This window comes from Pipistrellus kuhlii, unplaced genomic scaffold, assembly GCF_014108245.1.
Source record: "Pipistrellus kuhlii isolate mPipKuh1 unplaced genomic scaffold, mPipKuh1.p scaffold_m20_p_8, whole genome shotgun sequence".
Lineage (NCBI taxonomy): Eukaryota > Metazoa > Chordata > Mammalia > Chiroptera > Vespertilionidae > Pipistrellus > Pipistrellus kuhlii.
In genome coordinates, this window is record NW_023425584.1 from 36268437 (window position 1) to 36277312 (window position 8876).

An 8876-nucleotide genomic window follows, 5' to 3' on the forward strand; every position below is an offset into this window, starting at 1 on the left:
CCTAATGAGATGAAGTCATCTAAGGGTTCTCCTACTAAGAATAATTAGAAGTAAATCTTTTGAGTCATATCTAAACTTCCTAAAATAGGGGCTGTGTGGGGAAGTTGATTCTGGGAATTATGAGTTGTGAAGGATTCCTTGTAATACTTCCCTAACTGATCTTTAATGTGCTTGATGTGAAGTACATCATAATTAAAAACTAATGCTAAATATGCTGTTTTCCTTTTCTAAGTAAAGGGAGAATAAATATATATATTTTAAAATATATTTTATTGATTTTTGTACAGAGAGGAAGGGAGAGAGATAGAGTTAGAAACATCAGTGAGTCATGGATCAGCTGCCTCTTGCACACCCCCTACTGGGGATATGCCCACAATCAAGGTACATGCCCTTGACCGGAATCAAACCCGAGGCCCTTCAGTCCCCAAGCCGACGCTCTATCCATTGAGCCAAACCAGTGCCAGCAGAATAAATATTGTAACTGGTGCCAATTCTTTCTATGTAGTTGTGTGTAAAACCTAGTTAATTTTTTTTTTTTTTTGCATCACTGAACAATATTGTATTGCATAAATATGTAATTTACCCCTTCTGGTAAATTTTCCAATACTTGAATATTACAAATAATGTGGCTATAAGCATTTCTACATACAGCTATTGATACACATAGAGACACATCGCACTTGGGAAAATACCTGCAGGGTAGAAGTGATGGTGTACACATATCCAGTTTTAGTGAACACTGTCAAATAGTAAGCCCAGGTGATGGTATCAATTGCATTCCTACCAGCTTGAAGGGCTTCTCATTTCACCTACATGACTTATTATTGTTGTTTTCATTTTAACTTTAGCTTTCCTGGAGACTGTATAGTGAAATCTAATTTTTTTAATCTTGCATTTCTGTAAAGAATGATGAGACAATAATAACATTTTAATTTGCTTCATGTCCATTTTATATAATCTTGTATGTAGATTGTCTTCTTATTGAGTAAAGGGTAGATGTTTTACTGTACAGTATAATAAATTTAATATTTCCTTTTAGGGGAAAATTTCAACAGATTTGCTTTTAGCTCATTTTAAATACTAGAGGCCCGATGCATGAAACTCATGCACAGGTACTGTCCCTAGCCTGGCCTGCGATCAGAGCCATCTTCCCAGCTGCTGGCAGCTGGCCCCTCCTTTAGCTGCACCCACTCCCAGTTCTCCATTTGCTATCAGACAATTGGAGCCTCCCGCCAGGGGGCTGGGGGTAATCTAGAGGTTGGCCATTCCCACCCGCTCACCGGCTCTGCCCCCCAGCCATGGGTTGTCCTCTGTGTGTGGGGTGACTGGTGGGGTGGGAGCCTTGGCCTGGCACTGCCTGCATCCACCACCACCCACCCCAGTTCCCCATTCCCCATCGGGCAATCAGAGCCTGCCCTCCAGGGAAAGGGACTGAGGAGTTGGTCGGCAGGTCCGCATCAGGCAATTGGAGCCTGTGGGCTGGGGGCAACTCCTGCATTGAGCCTCTGCCCCCTGGTGTTCAGTGCACATCATAGTGACCAGTTGTTCTGCTGTCTGGTTGATTTGCATATTACCCTTTTATTGTGTAGGATTGGGTCTCCAAAGCTGTGGTTCTTGGCTAGTTTGCTTTGTGCGAATCCAATTACATTTCTTAGACTCTTTACTTTGTGATCCATGTGTCTCTCTTCTTATTTTCCTTTTTTAATATTCAGTCTATTTGGTTTTTTTTTAATCCTCACTGTAGGATATTATTTCCCTTGATTTTCAGATAAAGTGGAAGGGAGGGAGGAGCAGGAAAAGAGAGAGAAAGAAAGAGAGAGTTGAGAAGGGTGTATTAATTGGTAGCCTCACACACATGCCCAGCCCAGGCCAAAAATCCAACTTGCAGACCCTTTGATTCATGGCCAATGCTCTAATCACTGAGAAATTGGCCAGAGCAGTCTATTTCTGATTCAAATTCATAATGCATATTTGTTGAGTCTAATCTGCTTTAATCCATTTGAATTCTTAATTAGTTTTTGTATTTTTGTTCTATTTATGTGCATTTTTTTTAGATTTTATTTTGTCATATTTTCTTGAATATATCATTATTATTTATACTTATTTTAGTGACTGATAATTGTAATACCCGGATAACCTGTGGGTTTCTTTTAATTCCTGTTTTTTCCCCTCTCTTGGTTATTTATTTATTTTTATTGAATAAAAGTTTTAATGAATGCTGAAAATTATGTATGAAATAACTTGTCCCCATCCTTTTAATTTATACTCTCTTTTTTTTTCTGATGAAAGTTTTAAGCTCCATTTCAAGAATTATTTTCAACTGCCTAATATTACACTACTGTGACTCTACCTTTCTTTAAGGATTTTTAAAGCAAAATAATGTATTTTTCAACTACTATAATAGAGCCAGAATTCTATATCCAGGGAAAATATCCTTCAATAGTTGAGATGAAAGTAAGGCATTTGCATGAAAAAAATAGAGAGAATTTCTTGGCTTTAGATTTTATCTAAAGGAGCTTCTAAAGGAAGTTTTTCAGAGATGGAAATCTGAAGTATCAGAAATAATACACCAAATGATGGCTAGGATTTGCAGCAGCTGGAACTCTCATACATTGCTGATGAGAGTGCAAAATAGTGTAGCCATTCTGGAAAAAAGTTCAGTAATTTCTTACCAAGTTAAACCTTCTTACCATATGACCCAGCAATCCCACACCTGGGTTATGTTCATAAAAAGACCTGTCCATGAATATTTATTGTAACTCTATTTATAACTGCCAAAATATCCTTTTATTGGTGAATGGATAAACAAACTTATAAAAATGAATAAACTTGCCCTAGCCAGTTTGGCTCAATGGATAGAGCATCAACCTGCAAACTGAAGGGTCCCGGGTTTGATTCCGATCAAGGGCACATGCCTGGGCAGCCGACCCATGATTCTCTCTCATCATGGATGTTTCTACGGTATATCTCTCTCCCTCTCCCTTTCTCTCTGAAATCAATAAAAATATAATAAAAAATAAACTTTTCCATTTGACCTTGATTGTGGTAGAGGATAAATAAAAATATATTAAAAAAAATAAACGTTTCCATTTGACCTTGATTGTGTTAGAGGTTAAACAAATCAATAGATGTATTAACATTAATTTTTTTCACCTTTCTTATATCCGAAGAAACACAAGTCAAATTGTCTATTATAAACTTAAAATAGAATTTTAAAAATTAAATTTTTAACCCTAACCTGTTTGGCTCAGGGGATAGAGCATCAGCCTGTGGACTCAAGGATCCAAGGTTCCATTCCAGTCAGGGGCATGTACCTTGGTTGTGGGCACATCCCCAGTGGGGGGTGTGCAAGAGGCCGCTGATCAATGTTTCTAACTATCTCTCTCTCTCTCCCTCTCTGTGAAAAATCAATAAAATATATTTTTAAAAAATAAATAAAAGTAAAAATTAAATTTTTGTCCTTCAATTTCTTTATAGATGACAGTGTAAAATGATCACAAATTGTTTTCTTATTATTAAAATTAAAGGCAATTTAGTACTTAATTAAAACTTAGATCTATGCCTACAAATATTTTAATAGTTTTAATACTTACTGCAAACAGTGACTTAAGAATCAAACGTTAAGAATTATTTTTATTAGATTAAATGAATGTTCAACTTGTCTAGGGTTGTTATGTCACCAGAGTTGGAAGTTTGTAATTGTAAATAATGTCATTTATTTAATACATTACTTAAGGGGTAGAAATGGGGAACAGAAGGAAGTTAAGGCATTTAAAGATTGTTAGTGGCAGAAATAAGGAGTTGTTTTCATTGGGAATTCAGAAAGAGGAGACGAGAGTGAAATTTCAGATATACTCAATTTGATAAAATGTGGTACATCTAAGTAACAAAATGAACTGATGAAAAGAGTGGATCCAGGGACTTGAAGCAGGGAAAAGAGGGCAGAATCTCAGACGGAAGGTGGGTATTGAGAGGAGAGAAGAGGGGAACAGTGGCGGGGAAGAGATTAACCAAAGGATTTTTATGCATATATGCATAACCCATACAGACAATACGGTGCTGAAGGCCTGGGGCAAGCTTGGGGGGAGGGGTGAAGGGGCAGGTCAGAGGGGTCAATGGGAAGAAAAGGGGACATATGTAACACTTTCAACAATGAAGAATTGTTTAAAAACTTAAAATAAAATAATTAAATTGAAATGAAATGAAATGAAATGAAATGAAATGAAATGAAATGAAATGAAATGAAATGAAATGAAATGAAATGTGGTTCCACTTCCTGAGGTAGGAGATGTTGGAGAAGAGATGGTTTCGATGTGCTGGTAGGGGTAGTTCACCTTGGTACCTCTGAGGGTGAAGCACCCAATTATGGTGTCAAGTAGGAAGTTGAATAAACAGGGTTAGAACTCACCATATGGATTTTAAAAACAACAACCATGTTCACTATCTGTGTGCTAGACTGTTTGGACAAGTAATATGAGGTTAGTAGTCAAGCTCATATTAAATCTCAGCTCTTCCACTTAACAGTGTAAACTAGAGCACTTTAATGAACCACTGTTTATTCAACCCTAAAACATGATAATGTCACTAATGTATCATCATTATTGGGAAATTTTAATGAAGCAAGTGATACCAAAGGCACTACATCAATTCTGTATAGATATTCACATAGTATTTTCCTTTCATTTATGGGATGTGAATTCTATGGGTTACAAACCACCACCACTCCCACCCCCCCAAAAAAAGAAAAAAATCTTTCTTTGCTTTGAATTAAATTCATCACCAATTTTCAGGGTTGAGAAGTTTCCCATAAAATATTTTCATTATAAACGTGTTGACTTTAAAATGATATGCCACCACAGGTAACATGGGATATTCAAACTATAGCTTTACTTTATATTGATTGAATTTATTGGATAATTGATAAACATTTTTTGCCTTTGACTATAATAAAAAATAAGGTAAAATGCATAAAATGTTCAGTGAGGGCAATGTGAAAGTGTAGTTTTAAAACAGTTTGAAGCTCATATTGCTTGGGAGGGATTATAGAGGAAAGCCACGGAGAAATTGCTGAGATGTGGGAATTCCATAATAAAAATCTACCAGGACCAAACAGCTTGGCTTCTGCCACTGGACTGCATTTGTGGATGTCTAATTAAAATTATCATTTGCATTTGCTAATAAAGGTGTTTAGCTTCTATTCAAATAATTACTAAACAAGCCTGTGATTTAACTTAAATCTCAATTCTCCAGTGACTCACTTTTCGTGCTCACTTGAATGTCACCCTTCAAAATGAGTGTGAGTAATGTGTATGACACTGTACATTGTCTTCTCATCATCACTGATTTTATTGGGTTTTTCTCCCCTTTCTCCTGTATCCTGTTTCCAGCATTTATTTAACCCAGTAACGCTGGATGAGCTTATATTTTGGCAAGGAATGCATCAAGTTCCAAAAAATCAAGCCTTATTTTTCCAAAAGTTGGGTGAGCTCCCAGAAGACATTTAATGCTTCATAGTTTTATTTTAAGCAATAAAGGAGAGGAAACTGATGCCCTCCCCATTCTCCTGCCCTTGCTTGAAATATAATTGAAACAGTGCCTCTGTGCTCTCGCTGATTTGTTTTGACGTCCATGAGCAGTCTTGCTGAGGTGCATTTTTTTCTACTTCTTCCTCTGCTACATCCATTATTGATTTTGCTAATCTTCCATTCCGTATTATACAGCACAAATAGGAAGTTATGCAACTATTAGATGAAATCAATAAATATTCAGATGTGAAGCCAGGTAACTGGTAATCACAATTGCCAAGTGTTCCTAGGAATAAGAAGCTTTATAACAATAAAATGCTTCTTCCTTTTAAATTATCCATGTGGTTGTTGAATTTTTTTTCCTGAAGAACATATAGGGCTGTAATTTTTCGTACCAGAAAAATACAATTTACAAATCCAAAGTCACCAGAACTATAGCAATATATTTTACTTAGATTGTTTCTGAAAACCCTTATTTCTCGAATTGCTATTAAGGATGGAAAATGTCTCACCTTTTCATATGTATTGTCTTTGGGGACTTAATTTATATTGCTGTAGGATTAATCATTATTTGGGACAGTCTTAATTACCCATTTGCCCCAGGAATGTGGCAGGTGTCAATAATTAGAACACCAATAATGATTTCCACAGACTTTAGCTTGGGCTCCGCTACTACCACATCTTCCCATTAATTTTATTTCACTGGATGAAAGCTGGAAAATATGCACTGTAAAGCAAGATGCACAGTTCCCAGATCCAAGGGAAAAAAGAAAAGAAACACTGGTTTAATTTCATTTTCATAAGACTTTTGTATTAGTATCACTATACTATTTTTTCCTGCAGAATCAATTTATTACCACTTGAAATCTTCAAATAATGATAAAAATGCTTATCTTTAACTCACAGGAATAAGAGAGAAATTATAGTAATTTTTAAAAGGCAAATCAAGAGTATTTGATCAGTACAGAGTAATTTTATAAATTTCATCTTCTAGATTATTGTTACAACTTTCATCAATAGTTGACAAGAGTGTTATTTTTCAGGATCATCCCTGAATCTTATTATTATTTTTGTTGTTAATTTGTGCCATTTTGTCACAAAAATATTATCTCTGATTTGTATTTTTTTAAAAATACTTCTGAAAAAATCTTTATTATTGAAAATATTACAGATGCCTCCCCTTTATTTTCCCTTTGACCCCCTCTACCGGGTTCCCACCCTATCCCAGCTTCCCTGCACTATTGTCTGTCACCACGGGCAAAGCGTATATTCATATAAATTCTTTGGTTAATCTCCTCCCACCCTTCTTCCCTTCCTTCTGAGATTTGTCAGTTTGTTCCAGGCGTCCATGCCTCTGGATCTATTTAGATTGTCAATTTGTTGTTGTTTTTTTCATTAGATTCCACATATAAGTGGGATCATGCGATCCTTGTCTTTCTCTGACTGGCTTATTTCACTTAGCATTATAATCCCCAGGCTCCTCCATTCTGTCTCAAAAGGTAAGAAATCCTTCTTTTTTAGAGCTACGTAGCATTTCATTGTGCAAATGTACCACAGCTTTATTTTATCCACTCATCTACTGATGGGCACCTGGGCTTTTTCCAGATCTTAGCTGTGAACATAGTGCTGCTAGGAACAGAGGGCTGCATATATTCTGTCTGCTTGGTGTTTCAGGATTATTAAAATACAGTCCTAGAAGTGGGATCACTGAGTCAAATGGAGGTTCCATTTTTAATTTTTTTAAGAAAAGTTCATACTGTTTGCCATAGTGGCTGCACCAGTCTGCATTCCCACATTTCTTTGATATTATTGTGATTGTTTATTTTTTACATGCATTTATTTATTTGCTTTCTTTTGTGAATTAGCTATATATGGTCTTCAAATAGTTTTCCTCATAAATTATTTTCTTTCTCTTGCTCATTTTTCAGAAATGTTTGTGATCATTAACATTGTTATAAACATTTAAAATAGGCCTACAGCTTTTACATTTTAATTCCGGAGGATTTTGATGCTTATTGACTATTGTAAAAGTAGATATTAATGATTTTCTCTTTGAGGTATTTATGTTTGGCTGAATGACTAATATAAAAAGATTCTAAGTGATGTTCCTAATCACAGCTGGTGTGTTGTAGTGGTATCTTTCCTCTGAGGTTTTATGTAAACTCTGGGACTTAGTATCTGGCTATTGACCTGGCAAGTAGATTCTTTCCAACCCTGACTTGAAAAACCACAATCATTTACATTCACCTGGAATGAACAGCAGTATAGATTCACAGTCATTGTCACATGACCCCGTTCACTCTCTGGTCCTTTGTCACAGTAAAGTCAGAAGGGACAGCTCAGATTATTTCATACTGATCTACCGTATGGGGCACCCTATAATCTGACTGGGACAAAAGTAAGTGGCAAGCACATTAGGTGTCCTGGTAAGAGTATATGTATAATAGTGGCTACCAGAAATAAAAAAATAAAAAAAAAGTTCAGAGGTTCTCTAGCTCAGAGATTAGGGGTATGCCAGGATATCTTCTCCAAGAAGAAGGACAAGCTATTGTCACTAAGGAAAAGGCACAGAGCTTGGTAGGCCTCTTCTTAGTACCACACTTGCAAATACGGTTCCTCTCCGTGTATCACATGGGCTTGGAAAACTGTCCATTTTAAGCTATCTGGCATAAGAAAATGCTGTGGCAAGCCCAATAAAAGTCATGTCAAGGCCCCTCATTTTTTAGGGCAAGAACATGCCACCTCAGCAAAAAATTCCCTAACTTAAAAAGGCAGAGCCTAACTTGCTATTCAGCCCTGGTAGATGCTGGGCACCTGAGCAGGCTGCACTAGTGGCCCCTCAACTCTCATGGTACAGGATTCCTCCACAGCGTATACCTCTGCTCTCCTAGAGGGCTCCCCATGAAAAAAAGAGAACAACGAAGGCCTCGTACACAGAGGCTGGCTAGAGATGAACTCAGGAGGCACAGCTGTGCAGGAAAGTCCCACATAAGTCTTGTTCTCAGTGACAGCGAGGAGAGAAATGCATCTCAGCAGCACAGCTCCTAACCATCGGGTGTGTGAAGGGGAAGAGCTGACCTGGGAGAAAGATGTTCACAGATGAGCAGCAGCAAATGGCTTAGCAGGTGGGTCAGGGACCAGAAATAACAACATCTACATATATAAAAGCCCAGTGACTGTTACTGCAGAACAGCCAGAATGACTGGTTGCTATGACACACACTGACCACCGGGAGGAAGAAGCTCGACACAGCCTGGCTCACAGCTTGCAAGCACAGTGGTGGTGGTGGGAGCCTCTCCTGTCTCTGCCACAGCACTAAGGGGCAGAGAAACAAGTGATAAGGAGCAAGCA